The sequence below is a fragment of the Prenolepis imparis genome, unplaced genomic scaffold (assembly GCF_030444845.1).
Source record: "Prenolepis imparis isolate NDT839.2.m4 unplaced genomic scaffold, iyPreImpa1.0 SCAF_5, whole genome shotgun sequence".
NCBI lineage: Eukaryota > Metazoa > Arthropoda > Insecta > Hymenoptera > Formicidae > Prenolepis > Prenolepis imparis.
The window spans coordinates 11,028,859-11,049,791 of NW_028141163.1; the positions used below are offsets into that span (position 1 = coordinate 11,028,859).

Here is a 20,933-nt window from a genome sequence, read left to right on the forward strand (position 1 = left end):
TAAGTAGTGATTGGTCAAACTTTATGTTCATAGTCAAATTGTATAATTATTTAATTAATTCGCCAAACAATTTTACTTAAAAAATGCAATGATATGGAAGAGTTTCACTTCCAATAAATCAAAATACGAATTGATCTAAAGTTTACCTTATTCAACGACACTCTGTAACCAATCCGTTCGATTTGACTAAGAGACTGCAATCTCGAATAACCGCCAACGGAAAATCAATTTGACTTTTGCGACAGGTGCAATTTCGCCTCTCCTCTCCTGTCGCGACATATTGTTCGACAGAAAGTAAGGAAGAAAGTAAATAAGCTCGTTCGCTTGCAGGACGTAAGTATGGAATTGATTTCCTATTTGTCTCGATAACTTCTCTTCCACGAGAAGACACGTATTCCGTTTTTACTTCCTCCGAGATTCAACCGTAAATGTATATATGGTATCGAGATAGTGGGAACAAATAAAAATCCATGAAGAATAAAGAAGCGAGAAACGAGTGCATACTCCGGTTCTTGCCAGTTCTGAAAAATCCTTGCGCTATTTACAGTAAAAAGACGCGATGGATGTATTCGAGCCAATTTTTTATATATGAGTTATTCTCATAAACAAAATTTATGTCGAAAATTTAGCACAATTGATGGTGAAGATTAATATAAGCAATTTTTGGATCAATATTGAATCTAATATGTTTGAGAATTCGGGAATAATATTGAAACTATCATCAAAATTGAAAATGACAATTTCATGTATTTTTTTATTTGGCGAATAAATGCTTTTTAGAAGTACTTTTATTAAACACATTTTTTAAACATATTCAATATATATGCACAATTGATATTAATATTAATCAAATCGTAGTGCTGTTGGATATGCATTTTGAATAATCCATGCTTAATGACATTATAAAGTGTGCCTAGTTATTGCAACTCATCATAAAAGACAGAATAAAAGTGCGCAAATAAAGTGAAGGAGTGTAAATTGAAATAAATAGCAGAAATAAATTTTATTAAGAAGAAATTTTACTAAGTGCTCTGTACGGCGCGATCCAAATAAAATTCATTTCAATTTACATCACATTAAAGCATGTCATGAGATTAAACTGGTAACGTGTTATGAGGTTTCAGGAAGGGAGAGAAAGAGAGAAATAGACGAGAGGGAGATAGAAAGCATTTTAGAGAGTAATTGAAATTCCAGAAGATACATTCGACAAAGGAACATCGGGAAATATCAAAAGAGAATTCGTTCGATTGCAGTAAATTTCGAGCAAAATATTTATAATTATATAATGAAATTTATAATAATATAAAGAGTATAAAATTTTCTGCCACAAAACTCTTTTCGTCTGTATAAAAGCAGTGTATAACATACACATTCAACATTATTAGGTAAATCTTGGTACATATCGCATTTCGTTCAAAATCACGCTTCTCTCGTTTCATGAAGTACTTAGAATTCTACTATTTGCTTACAAGAAAACATGAGTCAGAAGAATATAGTACACAAAAAAATTATTCCTTTTTTAGAAAACAATCTATCTTTTTCATTGTTTCATGTCAAAAATTGACAAATTTAATAAAACTTTAATTTTTATATAGCATTTTATTTTTACTTCGTCATGAAGAAAGAAGCTTTTTTCAAGCTTCATAAAAATGAATAAAAAATTTTCCTTTATTACATTTTCGAATCTTCATCAAAAATAATTGTAATTAACAGCAATATTGCATATCAATGTTACAAAAAAAAATAAAAATTTAGGTTACAAAAAAATAAAATTAAATGCAATATGTTATAGAAAAAAATAAAATAAAAAATAAAATAAAATAAAATAAAAATAAAATTTAATAGAAAAAGATATTTGTCGAAGAAAGAAACCAGTTGTCGTTCTAGTAATTGTACAATTACAACTTGGCACTTTTGATTGTTTCTGTAACATTTTCGTGTTATCCAGCATACTGGTCGGTTACATTAGCCAGTAACTAACCGTCGAGATCGCGAAATACGTGGGCTATACATCAAATAGTAGCTACCGCAATATGTCAACCACCACGTTGTTCGAAAGCAGAAGCGTGAGTCCCCCCGAGAACAACGCGTATAATGCACGCGAGAAACCCGTTTTTCTACGCCTACCTTCCTTCCTTCTCCTACATCGGACACATCAAGGCGATTCGTATAAATTTACTATACAATACTGAGTATCTGCCGGCAAAAAATAATCCCATGGACATCCTTGCAGATTAATAATATACCGAAGAGCAATTGTGACGTAATGCTCGCACAGTTTCCCGTTGAACGATGAGTTTATCCGATCTATAAATCATCTCGCGGCTATTAATATGCTATACACGCTGGAACGAACATGTCAGAAGAGGTAAACGGTCTTCTGTGGTGTCATAATCTATCGGACGAGCAAGATATCCGAGAGAATCGGTCAAGCGGCAAAACTGCCAAGTGTTCTTCGTATATAAGAGCATACACTACCGGATCCTGGGGGGGGGAGGGTTTTGGGGTTAAACCCCCTCCCCCTTGCAAATTAAAAGAAACAGTTTTGCTGAATTTGTTTAAAAAAATATATAATAAAAATATAAAATAAATAAGTAAAGAAAAACAAACGTTAAAGAGCTATCGATGTCGTTGATCCTGGAATAAAAGCTAATCATGAAACCAAAAATATTAAATAAAATAATTTTGCAAAACCCCCCCCATTATCGACGTCAGGATCCGCTAGTGAAAGCATATAAAAAAATGTCTTTTCTAATTAAAATTTTCTAATTTCTAAATTTAATTTTCTAATTAAAGACGAAAGAAGATAACTCGATAGCTATCGATTAGGCGGAAAAGATGCGGTCTGTCGTCATTATTTTGAAGATTTTTAAGGGCGGGATTTTATGACTTATGACTTCCCAGAGAACTGATTCCGTCTCGCTTCACTAGACACCTGATGTGGTGCATCGCGATTTCGCGTTGGACGTTGCATCGTTACGCTGACGCGAGCGACTCTGGTAAGAGCTTGCCTCATCATTTTTGCCACCATTACGTTTATTATCTCAACAGAGCACTGTTAACCAAGATGCATGCCCTCTACGAGGTGGTCTTTCTCCCTTTCTGTCTCTGCAAACCCGTCGAAATAGCTAGCGCGCCATGTGCCACTTATACCGTGTTATATCAAGATTAATCGCATTATTCTGTTACATCTGATTCGTATCTTGGATTGCCCACGATCTTCCATTGTACGCTGCAATAATTACGAGCCTTGATCTACCTCTGTATAGTAGCTACGATATGTCGAAATGAGAACCGATCTGACATATAATGACTTCCGCGAAAATATGACCCTTATAATAACGCGAGAAATAATATAATTATATAAAAATATAATTTACTCGGTCAATTTTTATATAATTATATTTAATTATATAAATATAATTATATAAAAATCGAACGAGTAAATTTACGATAACAATATAATTTCAAGTTGATAAATTATTCTTATCTCCTAATTTTATTGGAGAAAAAATTAGAGAATAAATATTACATAAACATATTCTTTCATTATTACAATGTTATTCAAAATCAGTTGCGTCTTAAAAAATGCTATAAAACCGACCTAGTTTTTACCTTAAACATGTTGATTGAACTAACAATAAAATTTTAACGAATCTATCGCAAAAGAGAAAGTATAATTTTAATTGCATTTTTATTTTTTGCGCCATAATTTTGATATTTTGTGTTATATAATTTTCTTCTATAATAACTTTACGGTCTGTTCTAATTCTAAACAGAAACGTTTTCTATTCGATCAGTACAAAACATTTTTTCTGCAAAAGCATTCCTTAGAAAGTCAATTCATGCACAAATCTAGAAATCGATGTGGTCAAATTTTACGGAGTGCATTTTCTTTCAACCTGCAGCCGATTTTGGCCGAACTCGATAATGGTTATGTCGCTACTAACAATAAGAGATTTACGTATTTGAAAAAAAGAAAAAATTCCTTTTAAACAAGATTTTTCGCCACGCTTCTTTTACTTATCGAAGGTAGCAGGTAGACCGTGTTACCTAAAAACATTTTTTCCACCATCGTACTTTTATTCTCTTTTCCTGTTTGCTTGGCTTTGGTCAGTTTCTGAACTGAATCGACCTGCAGACATTTTCATAGAACGGCAGGATATATTTGCGAGAAACAATTAAACCCGTCCTTTGTGTGAGCGATAAAATAAATATTTCACGATCAAGTTGATACTTCAAAACTGTCGAACAAAAGCGAAAAAAAATTATTTTATCGATTTGCTTGAACACTGAAAAAAAAAGATTATTTAATTCAACTAATATTTAGTTGAATACGTTCAAATAAATCATTTATTTGAAACAAATAAACATTTATTTGCTTCGAAAAGGATTTTCTTATATCAAATAAATATTTGTCATATCAAATCAATATTATTTACTTTCAAATAAATGATTTATTTGAACGTATTCAACTAAATATTAGTTGAATTAAATAATCTTTTTTTTCAGTGAACACTTTGAAAAAATCTTTGTGTGAAATATAACGAAAGATTTAATATTTTATTGTTTACGAATACGTGTTATATTTCACGATAAAGAGTTAATATTTCAAAACTATCAAACAAGAACGAAACAAATATTTTATCGATTTGTTTGAACATTTTGGAAAAATCTTTGAAATATAATGAAAGATTTAATATTTCATTGTTTACGAATACGCGTTTAAAAAATGAGACAAGTTAAAGGGAGCAAATTATATGAGAGGAGCAAGATGAATTGACAGAAACGAAAAGAATGGCAGAGTTTTCGGAAAAATAAATCCTGCTTATACGCCTACGCGCATTGTTCGGCATCTGGCCTCTATAAAAGGCGCTCTCGGTTATACTAGTGCACCTTGTAAAACCTTGCGGCACGAGGAGGTGTGCCGTGACACGGGAAGAATTTCTCGCGGCCATCGAGACACCTTCTATCTTTCATCGAGTGCGCAAAGAGCGAATTTGCATTTTTCCGCTCCTCTTCCTGCCGTTCCATGATCACTCACGAGGGGCCCTGTTGTACGTCATCAGGCCCCGCGACGGCGATGATTCATAGATCGTGACGGGATCGTGTCGAGATCGCGATTCAAACGTCGTGATTCATCCACGATTCGCGATGACGAAAGCGCAAATATATCCACGAGCGATGCACCGTTAGAAAGTAGACGGATGTAAAGACTTTTGACTCTTAAATATTTGTAAAGAAGAAGCGAGATAATGATTTTTTTCAGGAAGATGTTATTTATTTATTTTTTTTTTCATTTTATAATTTTTTTTTCGATTCGTGCGTTGTTTCAGAAAAAAATTCTCTCAGTAATATTTTAATGCCACGCGCTTTTGTGTACGCGATATATTGCAAATTCGCGGATTAATTGCGCGATGTTTGCAGTTTCCCGGATTTACGATGCGGATGTGAATTAATAAAGACGACGGAATCATTAAGCGAGTTAAATAACGGAGCACACAAGTATAAAATAGCTAACAAACAGTGGCGCTAGCGTGTATATTTCTCTCATTAATTGCATCATAATTTGCCGGGAAGGAAATGAAACATAAATCGTAAACGCGATAACGGTTTCCTTTTCCACCTTTTCCTATTAGGGGCAAGAAGAAAAAGAAAAAAAGGTCCTAATCGCGCGCAGGTGAATTTGCAGCGTCCGAGTTATCGCCGCTTATTATCTCGCATATTCGTGCAACGCGAATCGCACTTAATTCGCGCATAAGCGAGTGCGGCAGAACGGAATTACGCAATATGTATCTGCTATTACGTCCGCGGAAATAGTGAAACCATTTGTTCGCTCGCTCGTTTATTAGACGAGCGAGCGAGAAGGAGAGAAAGGTGCTCGAGAACCAAGTTCTCCAGTTTCCCACGCTCTGGTCAGTTTACGCACGACGAGAGTTGCTCGCATCCCTTCCCCCTATCCACGATTAAGTTCGATTCGACTACATGAATCGGATCGTGTCTCTGTAACACTATAATACGTTTTATCAATAAATTCTTTAAATATCGCTAGTAAATTAATCAAAGGATCAATATTGAAATATTCGACCAAACTAGCACAAATTTTTTACTTTATTAAAAGTTACGACGTTTCGACCATATGGTTGTGGTCCTTTTCAAGTACAGTTATAAATGTGAATAATAGATAAGCATGTTCAAAAGATTCGCTCACAAATGTTGTCAATATTAAAGGCGAGAACGTTAAGTCAGTAAGAAACCTTGTCAATAACTTAAAAATTTACGTACATGAAATATTCTCAATGACTTTATACTGAAAAAAATTTATTTTTTAATATATAAATTAATTTTTAAAGTATAATATATAAATATAATAAATCTTTATGATATAATATTATCAAATTAATAAAAAAACTTATTCGCTTTTTTAATTCATGATTTAAAAAAAAATTTTTTTCAAGAATGAGAAAAAGATTTTGTCAAATAAATTAATAGTTTTGTACTAGACAGGCTGGTCGCATTGAATACAAATGAGATTCAGACGAGAATAGCGTACTATCAAGTTTTCTGCTACAGAAACATCACTATCCGGCGAGCATTCACGTCCTGTCAACAGCATGACAAACGACATTTTTCGCTAATCGCTCGATCGTTTTGCGTAATATCATTGTGAGTGGATAAGGACTGTCTGTCCATCGACCTCGCGCGATAGTTGTATTTACTGCCATTTTCTTTATTACGTCGAATTTCCTGTTCAACTCGTAATGTCAATAGAATTGACCCGTTTCAATCGAGCTGTCGACCAGACGCTCTTTTGAAGTCGTTATCCTTGGATTATAGCTCAGATCTAAGAGAAAATACTGACGCATGTTTCATTTATGTTTCATTTTGCAATTGTGAGAAAAAATTGTACATTATTTGTCGTTAAAAATAATTGGAACGGAAACGAGCGCGTGATCGGCATTATAAGAGAAGAAAAAGAAGAAGGAGGGCAAGCTATCTTTTATCGCGAGAAAATAGAACACTTTATATTTCGCTAATTACATATTAGACATTAAATTAGTTCTATGGTATTAACAATTTATTCATTATTTTATAAATAGGCTTTATTAAGAGTTAAAAAGGCGGATAGTCAGTGGATACATCTAAATTTGTAATGGAAATATCACGTATGAATTTCTCAAAACGTCATCAAACTTTGCAACTTGCATTTCCCGATGTTGCGAATTGTGGAACTCATCCCCCCCTTTTGTTAGGATTTTATTAGCCAGACAAACGAGCTCTATCCATAGCAAACAAATCCACAGAGGACCACCATGGGATTGATTTTCCGAAATGCATCACTTGAAATCCTGCCAAATGTATGCGTCAATATCTCCCATATCCAAGCTTTTTTTGGCGTAGACTCGAGGGTGCATTTTGTGACCAGGAATGTTTTGCGGATATATATTTATATACGTCCAAAATAAACGTTTATAAAATAGCAAATAGAAAATAATGTTACGCTATAGTAAATTAAATATGAGAAACAAAAGTTCTTCTTTAAAAGTTAATTATCGTTAAATTAAATTAGTATTATTTAATAGATATAATAATTATATCTATCTATTCAGTATATTTTATATATTTTAATTTTTCTCCGTAAGAATAATCAATATTTTTTAAAGATATTCAATCTAGTTTTATAAACGTCGCACGTAATTCAACTTATATAAAAAATTATAGTCTAAAAAATAACTAAATGTGAATTTGTGATAAAAATCTGACTTTCCTTTAACCCAATGATGGAACAATCATGTAACTGTCAATAATCTCCATTATACACACTTTTTCACTTTTTGCCAATCTCCCGAGATCTTATCCCATCATACTTCATCGGTTTCATGTCGCAAACAGTTAGAGAGTGATAAAGAATTTCCATAAAAGGAAATTCGTGAAAAAATTTTCACTTTTGCGCTCTCAGGTAAAATTATGTCACAATGAAGTTTAATTCTCTAACAGCGCCCCTTTGTCAGGCCCTTTGCCTAATGGTGAAACGATTATCGCTAGATGTAAGAAAAGCGGTCGAGGACCGATTCCGGCAATTAGTCACTGACAGATAATGTCACCGAAGGCACTCGTCGTTAAGTGCGGTTTAGGTAGATAGGTGATGATTCCTACGCACCTGTGGAAGTAACGCTGCGCGTCTTCGAGAGCCTCGATTATTCCAAGAGGATGAGAGTAACGTTAATCATTTCGTATGCAAAGCGATACCTCGCGCATTAAAGAGAGACGACGCTAGACATGTCGCGCATATGCGTGCGCATATCAGCCGAAAAATTCAATCATTTATCCCCTATACACAACTGTATTTATTAGAAAGCGATGTAAATACTACGCTTGGCGCGTCGCGATGCAATCAATAACCGCGCTCGCCTACATAAACGAATTAGCCGCTTACGAATTCCTGACTGAACGCTGAAATTTAAATGGACTTTTATTTGAAATTTATTTAAAATTCAGAGAAAAAGAGATACAAAAAATATTAGTTGAAAATTAGAAAAATAACTTGAGTTGAAATTAAAAATTTTGTAATGCCAAGAATGTATAGCAATAAAATTTATTGCTATATATATAATAATATTTCATAAACACGCGCACACAGATAGCGCATACAAAATATAACGTTAATAAATTAGTAATTTATGATTCTTAAGAATAATAAAAAATTAAACAAACTATATACATCAATTTCACAAAAGTGACATTAAAATAACTCAATGAAAAAAGATATAATCGAACAATGTTAATGAATTCTCGCTGAGAACGTATGGAGAGTTTAAAGAGATGGATGTGCGAACGTTCATAATATTATTGCAGTGGTATAATTAGGGGCATTTACATAGATCAAACGTATTTGATTTAGCGTGAGTCGGTTTCTATCAAGGTTTTCTGTTAAACCGTTTAAAATGAAAATGAGATTATCCTTCAGAGGAAATTCAGCATTTCCAGCCAAGTATATGAAAGAGTATTTACGAGATGTTAATGAATAACTAATTTTATAAATTATTAGCAGGTTTAAGTAAGTTAAGTTTATAAAAATAACTTGTTGCTGTTACCGTTATTTTTTCTGAAATGTAATTCGTTATACTCGTTATGATTTTAAACAGCGACTCATTATCGTTACCATTACTTTTTAAGTAACAGTACTTGTACAATATTCATTACTTCTTTAAATACAAAACCAAGTTTTATACATATGTAAAATCAAATTTATATATCTAAATATAACAAAACAATTATGCTATCGCTATATTATATTAATTTTGCTATCAATGTCGATATAAAGTGTATAATATTAAAATTTTTATAATTTTAAATATTGATTTATTTTGAATATATTTCGAATAATTGTCGAATAGAAACAAATACTAATGGCAATTTTTATGTAATGTCTGTATGTTCAACTTTTTAATGTATTTAATAATAAAATTTAATATTTTGATTTTGAAATATAATAAATATGCAGTTATATAATATAATGCATTTTTTAAATCTTAACAAGTTTTATTTATTATGTTAATATTAATGCAACTTTTTCGAGTCTGTGCGACACAAACAATCTAAAAATGTGAATAGCTATTGTACATGTCGTTTCACTTCCTATACGAAGCTCTAACGATAAAGAAAAAACACTTTAAGTATCTTCGAGAGCCGCGGTCTTTACATGGAATAATAAAAAATAAAAGCCATGCACCGATCATGTCGCGGGGGAGACCACCTTGCTTGGCTACCAAGAATGATATCAAGCCAGGATGAAAAGGGCCGACCGATTTATGGCAGACCCCCATGGAAACGAAGATAATCCAGCGGATGACAATTCTACGGCGTGTGTGACGCCGGCTCGTAAAACCACCGTTGCATTATCTGCGGTTATACAATGAACCTCCTATCCTCCTAAATCCCAGGAATTTGTCGCAAATTATCCCCGTATTTGCATGTATATTTATACGGCGACAATTTCGCGATGACACGATCGCTCATCTAATTTGACGAGCTTTGGGTGAAAAAATATTATATAAAATATAATGTATATTTGTTTATTATTCGATTTTAACGTCATTTATCAAGATCGGTATTCGCATACAGAAATTATATTATATCAGATTTTTCCATAAAAATATTTTAGAAATGACGTACCTACACCGCGCGTTAAAATACCATTTTCCAATACTGGATGGGATATATATATTCGTGCCTCGAATATCTTCACAGAAGAACGAAATATTCATGCCCGTTTCCCCGGATTTCAAGCCGGATCTCGGACATGTTTCAGAGAACCAAGAACTATATTTTTCCACATCGGTCGGTCAATATATTTTCCGTAATCGCTATAGCCAGTACCGTGCACAACACAGTCCGTTCACACCAGCGAGATTAGAATTCCGACTCGCTCGGTGGCGGAAACGATGCCGAGCTGTTGAACCCAACACAACCGATCTGCTCATAAACGAGGAACTGCTCCGAAAGTAGCGTTATCGTGAAAACGAGGGAAATTTTGAGGCAACATCTGGATGTTGCATCACGAAACGACTCGCGCACGCATTTTACACGCAGCTTCTCAGCTTTACAACCGGTGATAATATTTTGCAAGTGTCGCCAATGGAGCGTTTATCAGCGCTATATACCTATATTATAAGAACGACATTGTACATTGCATATAAATACGCGATATTATTATACAATATCGCAGCGAATAGCATAATACTGTTATCTCGGTTTGTATATGTAAATGCATTTAGCGCTAAATCTACTCTTGCCTCGTCTTAAGTTGCAATTTGTCTGATATAAAAAGTTCCTCTTCTCGATAAGATAACGGACAGACAATCACATTATTTAAAGAAGATTTTTTTCAATGCTTCTTCCCTTAATATATCCCTTAATATATGATATGCATGTTTAAAAAAAATGTATCTAGTATCGATTCAGTTATACTTTATCAGTGTAATAATATTTATATATAATATAAATTCTATTAATAATAATCATATATAATAATTATATGTATATAAATAATTATATATATATATTCTAATATATAATTATATATATATATATATATATATATATATATTCTAATAATAATAAATTCTATCATGCCAATGCCATTTGTTAATTAATTTTTTTAATGGACAATATTTAAATGTAACATAAAAGCAAGCTAAATTATGTTACACAAAGAAACACGTTTTATATGACAATATAATAAAACATGCATTCAATTCTTATACACTTGGATTGATCAGCTGATAACCTTAATTACGACACTCATATTCCGTGGGAATTAAATTGAAGAGCGAAACTAAACGTGTATACAAATGTGACGAGCATAAGTAAACTTGACATTTATTCGCGCTTAGTTTAAGCTTTAATATATCCGATCACATAATAGCGAGCATAAACTAGCTTCTGTCACGGTCGCGAGATAACGATTCATATAGCCGCACGGTAGTTCGTTAATCTTTCGTAAGAGTTAATTACCGGGAGATTCTCCAATTTCTCTTTCGTCGGGCGCTTGAGCCGCCTAAATCTCGAACTGCAAGAGTAGACGACTAATTGGTAATTAGTAAAGAAGGGTGTACCATGCCGGGATAGCCGGGTGGTTTATGGCTCCTCTCGCGTAATGTTTCTCGATTAGGCAAAGTAAATTTCTTAATCGCGAAATACGAAGACGCGCGTCGTTAAACCCTTTTCGTTCTCTCGTCTATACTCTGTATCCCGAATATATTTAAATAAATTAAACTAACTCGAAAGTTTAGTCTTATACATTTTGAATATTCAACTTTAAATTTGTCATCATATATTATTTATCTACAATGTATATTTTAAATTATATTTCTGTAAGAATGTTAAAAAACAGTGAAAAATAATAAATAATAAAATAAAAATTTTGCAAAATTACATGAAAAAATATTATGTTAATTCCAAGGATGTACAATTTCAGGGAATAAATTAAATGCTATCACTGTCGTAGAAATATCGCGGCTTCATAAAAAAGAAAGCGAATATTATTATGGAAAGTCTCTTTCCTTCTCTCTTTCTCTCAGATCTCCTCCGATTCTAGAAGAAAGCTTTTCAAAGTAAACCTCTGCCTTCGTCTTGCCTGACAATAGCGCTGGTCACCGACCGACCTCCGCCAACATTCGCTATTTCTATCTCCGTAGTTCACGAAGCTTTTGTTTCGAGGTAAAATGGGTGATAATAACTGCGCTCGGCTGAGACGGGCAAAAATGCTTTCACTCCGCGAGTCGAGCTCTCTTGGTATATAAAATTACGGATTTCCCTCAAAGCCCTTTAAATTCGACCGTCCACATCTCCCTATCAACGAGATATTCTTTTCTTTCGCCTCTCTTCTCCTCTCTTCGTTCGTTCAAATAAATTCGTAAAAAAACGCATTGTGCCGCGAGATAATCATTTCGCTCGACCTCAAATACACGCGTATTATGACAGGTAATTAATATTCGTATCCCACGGTCAGTTAATCGCGAAGTTTATTAATAAGTCTCACACTTTCTTCGCATTTACAATTTTTCTCGTGTAACACGACGCGGAATAAGAGACGCTCTCTCGATTCTTATTGTCGAATAACGAGCGAACAGCGTCCCAACAGTTTCGATAATAACACCTGCGTCGATCTCGGCCAGGTTCATTAACACGTCCCACATAACGAGACAGAGAGCGGAGTCACCTCAATACTGTACGTAGGTCGCCAGACATTGGGCGTTGTCTGTAAAGATATTATCTCACCCACGCATCTCGAGAGAATGGAGAGTGTTTAAGTGCAAAAACGGCTGCTTTTTTCGCAAGTAATGGTTACTTCCTTTGTTACCCACAAATGTTCCTCTCGAGACGTAATCATAAATTGTGACTGTGCGACTTCAAGGCCTATTGAAAATTCTAAATAATAATTGAAAATTCTTACAATGACGTGAACCGAATAAGACAGTTTCCTGCAAAAATCCGCGATGTACGAATTTCAAGACTGTTATTAATTTAATAGCCAGGAAGAGGCAAAATGATTCGCGCCCATCCGGGAACGAAGTACTCTTTATTCTACACTCGATAAAATTTATATTCTAAAAAATTTTCGAAAGGTGTAAAAAAAGCTGAGAGTCTAGAAACACGAAAGAAAAATGAGAATAAAAAACAGAAGAAAACAGATTAATGCTGATCATCATCCCGAGGCACAAGTTCCAATAAAACATATTAATCAGAATTTAGCAACATAATAGCGACGATTTTCTCAATAGCAGAAAAGCGATATTTAGCAATCAAACTACATTTCATAAGAAAAAAATTAATTACAAAACAATATTCATTAGTTAATTCCAATTTAATTTAATGGAGAATGACGAAGAAAAAATCGTCAAGGAAAAGTCTATTCCACAAATAGACCAAGAAATTTATAGTTAAAAGAATATCTGGCGATCTTTGAGGAAATCATACATTGCAGAATGCAAAAAAAAATGTATTTTAAATCTCTAAAAAGTATATCTATTTTTTTTTTAGTATTTATGGGTATCTATTTATTTCTCGTAACGACATAATTACGGAAATAATTTACTTCCGTGATAATTTTCGCGGACGATAACACGATCGCGGAAAGTACTTCTTAAGCGGAAGAAGCGAGTTGTGGCGGATATGACTGGGCTATGCGGGAAAGGTGGTCGCACTTTCTACGACGTGGATTTGCATAAGAAATTACGAATTCCTTGCGGACAACGCTTCTTTCGCTACCGCTAGGTACATCGATTAGTTTAGCGGATTGAAATTTCGCACCGAGAGGCATCGAATAAAATATACCGTCGTTTTCTCCGCTTCCTTTCTAAGAAGTAGGTATATACACATCGCGATTTAATACTATTTATACCGGGTGTAAACGTCGTCATAAAAATTCAATACCTATATACCTATTTTCGCGACACAGAACGTCTCGATCGGAACCTATTATCGTCTCGCCGAAACTGTATTGGAAATATAGGGCGTAACAAAAATGTGGAGTGTATTCTACTTATCAAAATGAATAAAAAAGTCCACATATGTTCAAAAATGATTTTTTAATTAACCTTTTTGTCCTGCCAAAATGTTTGACAGATGCTGCTTACAGACAATTTTTTATAAACGATTTGCCATTTTGTTTGAGATTGAGATTATTTTCTTATTATTTTATATTGTTGGAAATAAAATACTACGCTTCGTAATTATCTTAATTTTATGTTACATAAATTTTTTTCTCATTAAAATAAGTAAAATACGCTCCTGAAATAGCAGTCCGTATTTTTGTAATACCCTGCATAAAACGATAGACAAGAGTAAAAATAATATTTCCCCGAGAAAGTGCAATTACGTCCTTCGCATTGTTTTGCGCGGAAAATAAACGGAATAAAATATCGATCATGTGGCTTTTCTAACCAAGACTCGATAATAACGCAATTACAATTGCTCCGAGGGCCGCGTTTTTCGCGCGCGCCGCGTGTGAAAAACGACGGGAATAAATTAGCATGTAAAACCCGCAATTTCTCTCACCATAGCCGCGCGCGTCCCCATTCAGCCGCGTAATATTCATCGTCAGACTCCACGACTAACCGCACACCAACACTCGGTCCCTCTCTATCCTAAGCGTAATCCCACTCCATTGTTCGTGAAACTGCGTACCGCCGCATCGTGCCCGATTATTCCAAGTCGATTTTCGTCTATCGGCCGGACGCACATCGTGACCATATCGATTCGAACAATCCCTCTCTCGATCCGGAGCTTCTCCATACGCTTTGTTGCCGGATTAGAAAATCTGAAGGGAAGGCAACGAGCTCGTATATGTTAATCGGAAACGACGTTGCGAAATATCGGAAAGAAAATGAGAGAGAGAGAGAGAGAGAGAGACCAGGAGAGGAAATAAAAAGGGGAGATAGAAAGTGCGACAAGAGCGAGTAGAAGAGAAAGAGAGATGGAGAATCGTTGCTATGCGGGTTGGAATATCGAGTGGTTCTAATGTAATTGCAATGGCTAAAGGTCCTGGGAGAGATAGGATATGTGCCCGCACGGGATAGACGCGATGCGTTTGACATGTACGTAATTAACACTTGAGGAAACCTTATCAGCGGCTGTAGCGCGCTTTCGCTGCATTTAGAGGCAATAATACTCGCAATCGGAAGTGCTTGCGATCATAAAGTGTTATTTCAAGGGAAAAGAGACTCGTGTACGTGCAGGATCGTGTATTTTTAAGGATTTAATTATTATTAATATAATATATAATACTTATTATTAATAAAATAAAGTTTGCTTATTAATAAAAAACGTCTTTGACGAGACGTGATTTTAATTGGCGCATCATTCATTAATTCGCGAAAAAATCTGCAAGGTAAAAATGTGTATTTATTACAATTATACTAAATCAAGATTATACTTCAAATTGATTTAGTATAATTGTAATACACATTTTTATCTTGCAGATTTTTTCGCGAATTAATGAATGGTGCGCCAATTAAAATCACGTCTCGTCAAACTCGCCACGAGCAAGTGCGAGAACTATTAAAATTCGCGTCACCTCTTTTCGTAATCATTTTTCCAAGATATTACGAGAAATCTATTGACGTTCCCCAAGTGGAAGGATAATAATTATTCCGGAAAGTTCCAGTCTTATATCTATTGTCTTAGAGTTCCCCATTGCTCTTCGGCAAAACTTTGGCGACTATTATCCCGGCAGAATGTAAATCCGATACAAACTGCGGTGCAGTTTCCACCCTCGTGCCCGCTTAATCCAAACCAAGAAGTCTTCGAAGACAGAGTGAGATCAAGGGCGATGGGGAACGGGTACTAAGTTAAGAAGTTTGACAGGCAGCGGCTTGTCCAAGTTTTTCGAGAAAATTAAGAATTGAACAAAGATCAAAAATCCAGCAACTATGACGGATGAGGATAAAAAGAGAGCAAAGCACACTATTGAATTTATATAAAAATAAGCCTTTTTATACCCGTTATTTCATTTAATTAATTATATATCTTTAGAGTTTCTTAAGCAAATGGTAATTTTAAGCAATGTTAGTCGATTAAAAGTGCAAGTATTTAAATCACTAACATAATCAATGAAGGAGTGAATCATATATGTATCTATATTTTATAGAGAATATTTTATCAAAGATTGATTAAGAAATTTCGCACTTGCTTTCTCTTTCGTTATCACATTAATCAGATTAAGTAGATGTAGAGAGATGCGAAAATATTTTCTCTCTATTTATCAAGATACGAGAGGATATACGCTCTTATTAAACCCGTACTTTCCCGACCGATCATTGCTGATCGGCAGCGACAAACGATCGACAATCATCCGAAACACTTCACGGTGCATTTGTTTTACACAATATCGCGCAACGAGATTTAATCGCGCAACGGAGATTTAATCGTACAGTTACTTGACGAGCGATCGCTCGTTCATTATAATAAATAATTAGATGAATATCGGGCGTTATAAAAAACTGAGTAGAACGAACCAATTTCCATTTAACGCGAAACGCTCGCGCGTTTCCGCAGAAATTATACTCGCGCGATGGGCTAATGGAAGCTTACGCGAAGCGGTTCCGTTAATGGAAGGAGGGCCCCACGTGCCACACGCTTACGGCTTAATGTTCTCGAACAACCGATGAATGTTTCAACGGTCTCCTCTCCTACGATCGCTTGTTCGTCGTCCCGAGAAACAGGGAAGATCGACGAGATTAGCCGAGGCGACGCCGATGAAGTGGTTTCTCAGTCCGGGTGGTAGCCGGAATTTTATTCGATTTCAAAGAACTCTCATTTGAATTTGTAAGAGACGCCGCGTTTCGAGTGAACAACTTTTCCCAAAAGACGTCGAGACGAGAAAGAGAGCTGTAACTCGCGCGCGAGAAGAATTATATATTCCTCGTTGAAAGTTTGCGAATCTACCCCGCATTTCTGTGAGAAGTAGAACGAATGAGATTCAGATGAATAGGACTATTCAAACTCTGATTTTATTCAATGAAAGTATCTTCCGTAATCGAAAGTATATACGTACATCGCGGGGAGAAAGCGCTTCTCGGAGAATAAAAAGAAAGAAATATAAATGAAAGATTTACATGAGAGAAAGGAAGAGAGAAAATTAGCTCGAAACAGCTCGAAGATGAAACTCGATAGAAGGCTCCCTCCTGTAGATGCGCTTGCATGGATGCCAGCAATCGATATCGCCAGTCCATGCCCTTCCTCCCCTCGCCACCCTTCCTCCGACCTGGACCAAATCAATCCCCTTGAGAGTTACAACGCGCCCGTTCGTTCGCTCGCGTTTCGTTTTCAGACTATGACGCTCCGACGCGCGTATGTATCCCATATTCTACACATCACGTGAGGGGAGGAGGAGAGGAAGGGGGTCCATTTGGCATCCACGCGTTACCAGGATACGTCTACTAACTACCCTCTTTTTCCACACGCGAGAAGCCACGAAGCACCCTCGACACATGTGTGACGCCGCCCCTCTGTTGGTCCCAGAATCATCATCTCGCAATAACGAACGATAACGCGAATATACGCGGAATACTGATCGGATGATACTGAATTTCATTTAGCGCGTTCGCTCGAATTAAAAAGAAACAGCCATAAACGCAACATTTTATTTTTTACGCTTAGATATTACTTTTTTTTTTTTTAGACTAAATCAGTAAAAATGTCACTAAAACAATGACAAGATCTCATTAAAAATCAGTGAGTATATTTCAATTTACTTCAGTAAAATTTTCAGTAAAAAAATACTCATACTATATCCACTGTGTGTTTATTTCACTAATTATAACAGCTTATTTTTCACTAATTATAACAGTAAAATTTTACTGTTTTCAATGCTATATTAAACAAAACCACTATTTATCAATGATAATACTCTGATTCCATTAAAAAAAGTAGAGTAGTAGAGTAGTAAAACAAATTATTTTTTATTATGTCATCCTTTTCTATGTATCATAATGCATATTTTAATTTTAATTTTAATTATTAACTTTATTAATATAAAATAAATTATTTTTATGTTATCCATTTTTATGTATCATATGTATATTTTATTTTAATTTTAATTATTAACTTCATATGTCATTAGATTATAAATAATATTTTATTATAAGAGAATATGTCATATATGTATATATTAACAAAAAAATATAAAAACAAATAAAGATCATTGACTAACAATGAGTTAAAATAAAAAAAGAAATAAAAGACATTTAAAACATAAAACTTAATAAAATCTGTTATATTGAAATCTGAATATCATCTGTTTTAAAAAAATTAAATCTAAATCTGGATTGATTTTGCTTTAATATCTGGATAGTTATTCTTTCTATTATGTCATGACAATATAAATTATTGTCTGAATGCGTTTATCTCATTCCGTCTCATTAAATTACATTACCTTTTAAAATGTAAATTAATCGCATTTAAAATAACAAAACAAACATGCTTCTGAAAATTAATCGTTCTTTTGTAATCAACGTTTTTGTAAGCGAGACTCGTAACAAGAATCGTTGGTATGCCGAGTCTTCCTTCACGTAGCGACAATATCAAGGGTGAGAAGGGGCGCGTCGAGAGAGCCGAGAGGACGTTTTAATTTTGCACGCGACGACAAATTGCGCCCCTCGTTATTTGGGGTGGCAGCGCGTTTCTCCCCAACATCTGTGCATTAGACGACGAAGTCGCACTGCGTGTGTACATACATACGTATAGGCCCGATGAAAACACTCTTCTCGTCGCGACACGTCGCATCCTATTACTTCAACAGCATTATCTTGGTTAACTCTACAGACTAACTTTGCGTACAAAACATACGAGTAATTTATTCTCGGAAATAATTCGACTTTCTGTCGTCATTTGTAAGCAAGATACAATTATAGATAATTGATCATTTCGATCGATTTTAATTATGGTTTTTTCAGTTTAATAATTGAAGAATAATTAATTTATATGTGTCATAGAATGTTAAGAGCGAGAAATGTATATGTTGAGTTCTTTCAACAATAATTTAATACGAGTACAAAATAAAGATAATAAAATTATTTTTATTGTCTGTATGTAATTGATGCTATTGATGAGTTTTCTAGAAAAATATAATGCAAACAATTTAAACTAAAAATAAAAAATTAAATAAAATTAAAAATAAAATTAAAAATATTGCTAAAAAAATAGTCTCTATAAATTATATATTGCTAAAAACTTGTTTTAAAAAGACATATAAATAATAATAAATAATAAATAATAAATAATATATAATTAAATCAAATTCGAAAAAAATATAATAAAATCGATCTTTAATAATATATTTTCCAACGGCGTTTAAAAGTTTATTATCAAAGAAAAAGAGAGAGATAACTAAAATATATATATAAAATATTAATATTTTTAATAATATTTCTATCACATCTTCAATTTTTTGTTTAGAAATTTCTAAGAAATTATTCGCCAATATGCATATTCCCTATATAGTCTTTAATCATTCCATTGCATGGTTGTCCGCGAAAACACATGATATCGACAAGATGCAGCGATGACCGCTCTCAACTACAGAATGCACCTCAAACAATGCGCACATCGATGCATATAATATACGCAATGTGCGACAAAGGGATGTCGCAATCGAAGGTGAATACCGCACGAAGGTGAAGGAGGAGAAGCGAAAAGCACATGCATAATAACGCACATAGAAGGGAGATGAGAGGAGAGGAGGGTACGATGTTGACCGAGAGAGAATGCAAACGTGTTCGAGACAATGTCGTAGGGCGTCTACAATGTCGAAGGCGGAGTTGTCGGGGATAGGTGAACTATTCATGGGAGTGATGACTACGCGTGTATATATCCGGGACCGTTGTTAAAGGGAAGGTAATTAGTAATCAAGTGCAAAGAGCAAGAAGGAGAAGGATGTGTATTGAATCAATCTTGTCCTGCTTTCCACAAATATTATATGTATATGTTAAACTCTCTAGTTAAGATAAGCTAAATATGTTCCATTATAAATGGTTAGATTTAAAAAGTTTCTGCACTAAATGATATAAATAAATTAATATCCGCGAAATCTCGTTGATTTATTCACACTTCCTATTTAAATTATTTTTTTCTCTTGGTTGTAAAAAAATAGAGCAATATTTTTTTTAATTATGAGATAATTTATGTTTCGGTTATATTTTACATTTAAAAAGTTTTCAGAAAAAAATAATTCTTTTTATGATTTCTAGCTTTAATCTAAATTCAAACATTTAATTTAGATTTTAAGAATCAACACTTAAAGTATAATATTTTTTATATTGATATTTAAGAAATATGATATATAAAATAATAAATTAAAATATATTATAAAATTAAATTCATTACAAATAAATTAATTAACTGATTACCAAAAATTAATTATTAATAAATCAAAAAGTTAAGACATATATGAATGATATATATAAGGATGCAACGTATCTCGAGACACATAATTGTATCGAAGCATAACGTAACGTAGGATAAACGACTCGTGAAACAAGGAAGAAGAATTTAAGACGTCTTTGAGCTTTCGTTATCATCGCTTCGATGATCATATTTTGTTGTCCCGTTTGGCGCCATTCAATGTACAGTTAAATCAATTCGTTACCGGAGCAAATTGATAAGGATATAAAGCCGCAGTAAAATTACTGACTAAAATGTTCAAACGGAACTTACCCGGCCAGCCGCGCAATTTTAATAAGAGTCGCGCATAATGAACCTAATATCATTATGAAACGTTCATTACGGTATAATGAAAGCATAAGAGTGCGCTTAGCAGCTTCGATGTTATCAGACGCACTGAGACGTTGAGAGTTTTTTAAAACATTCTTTCTCTCTTCTCAAAGAAAAGAAAGATTCCTTTTCCTTTTGTCATTATATTCTTAAACGAC

General features: G+C 34.0%; 1 protein-coding gene across 2 annotated transcripts in view; it reads right to left on the reverse strand.

The window, feature by feature from the left end:
• Positions 1 to 20,933, reverse strand: part of Raskol (Ras GTPase-activating protein raskol) — a 370,271-nt gene that overhangs the window by 309,718 nt on the left and 39,620 nt on the right. The window lies entirely within an intron of this gene.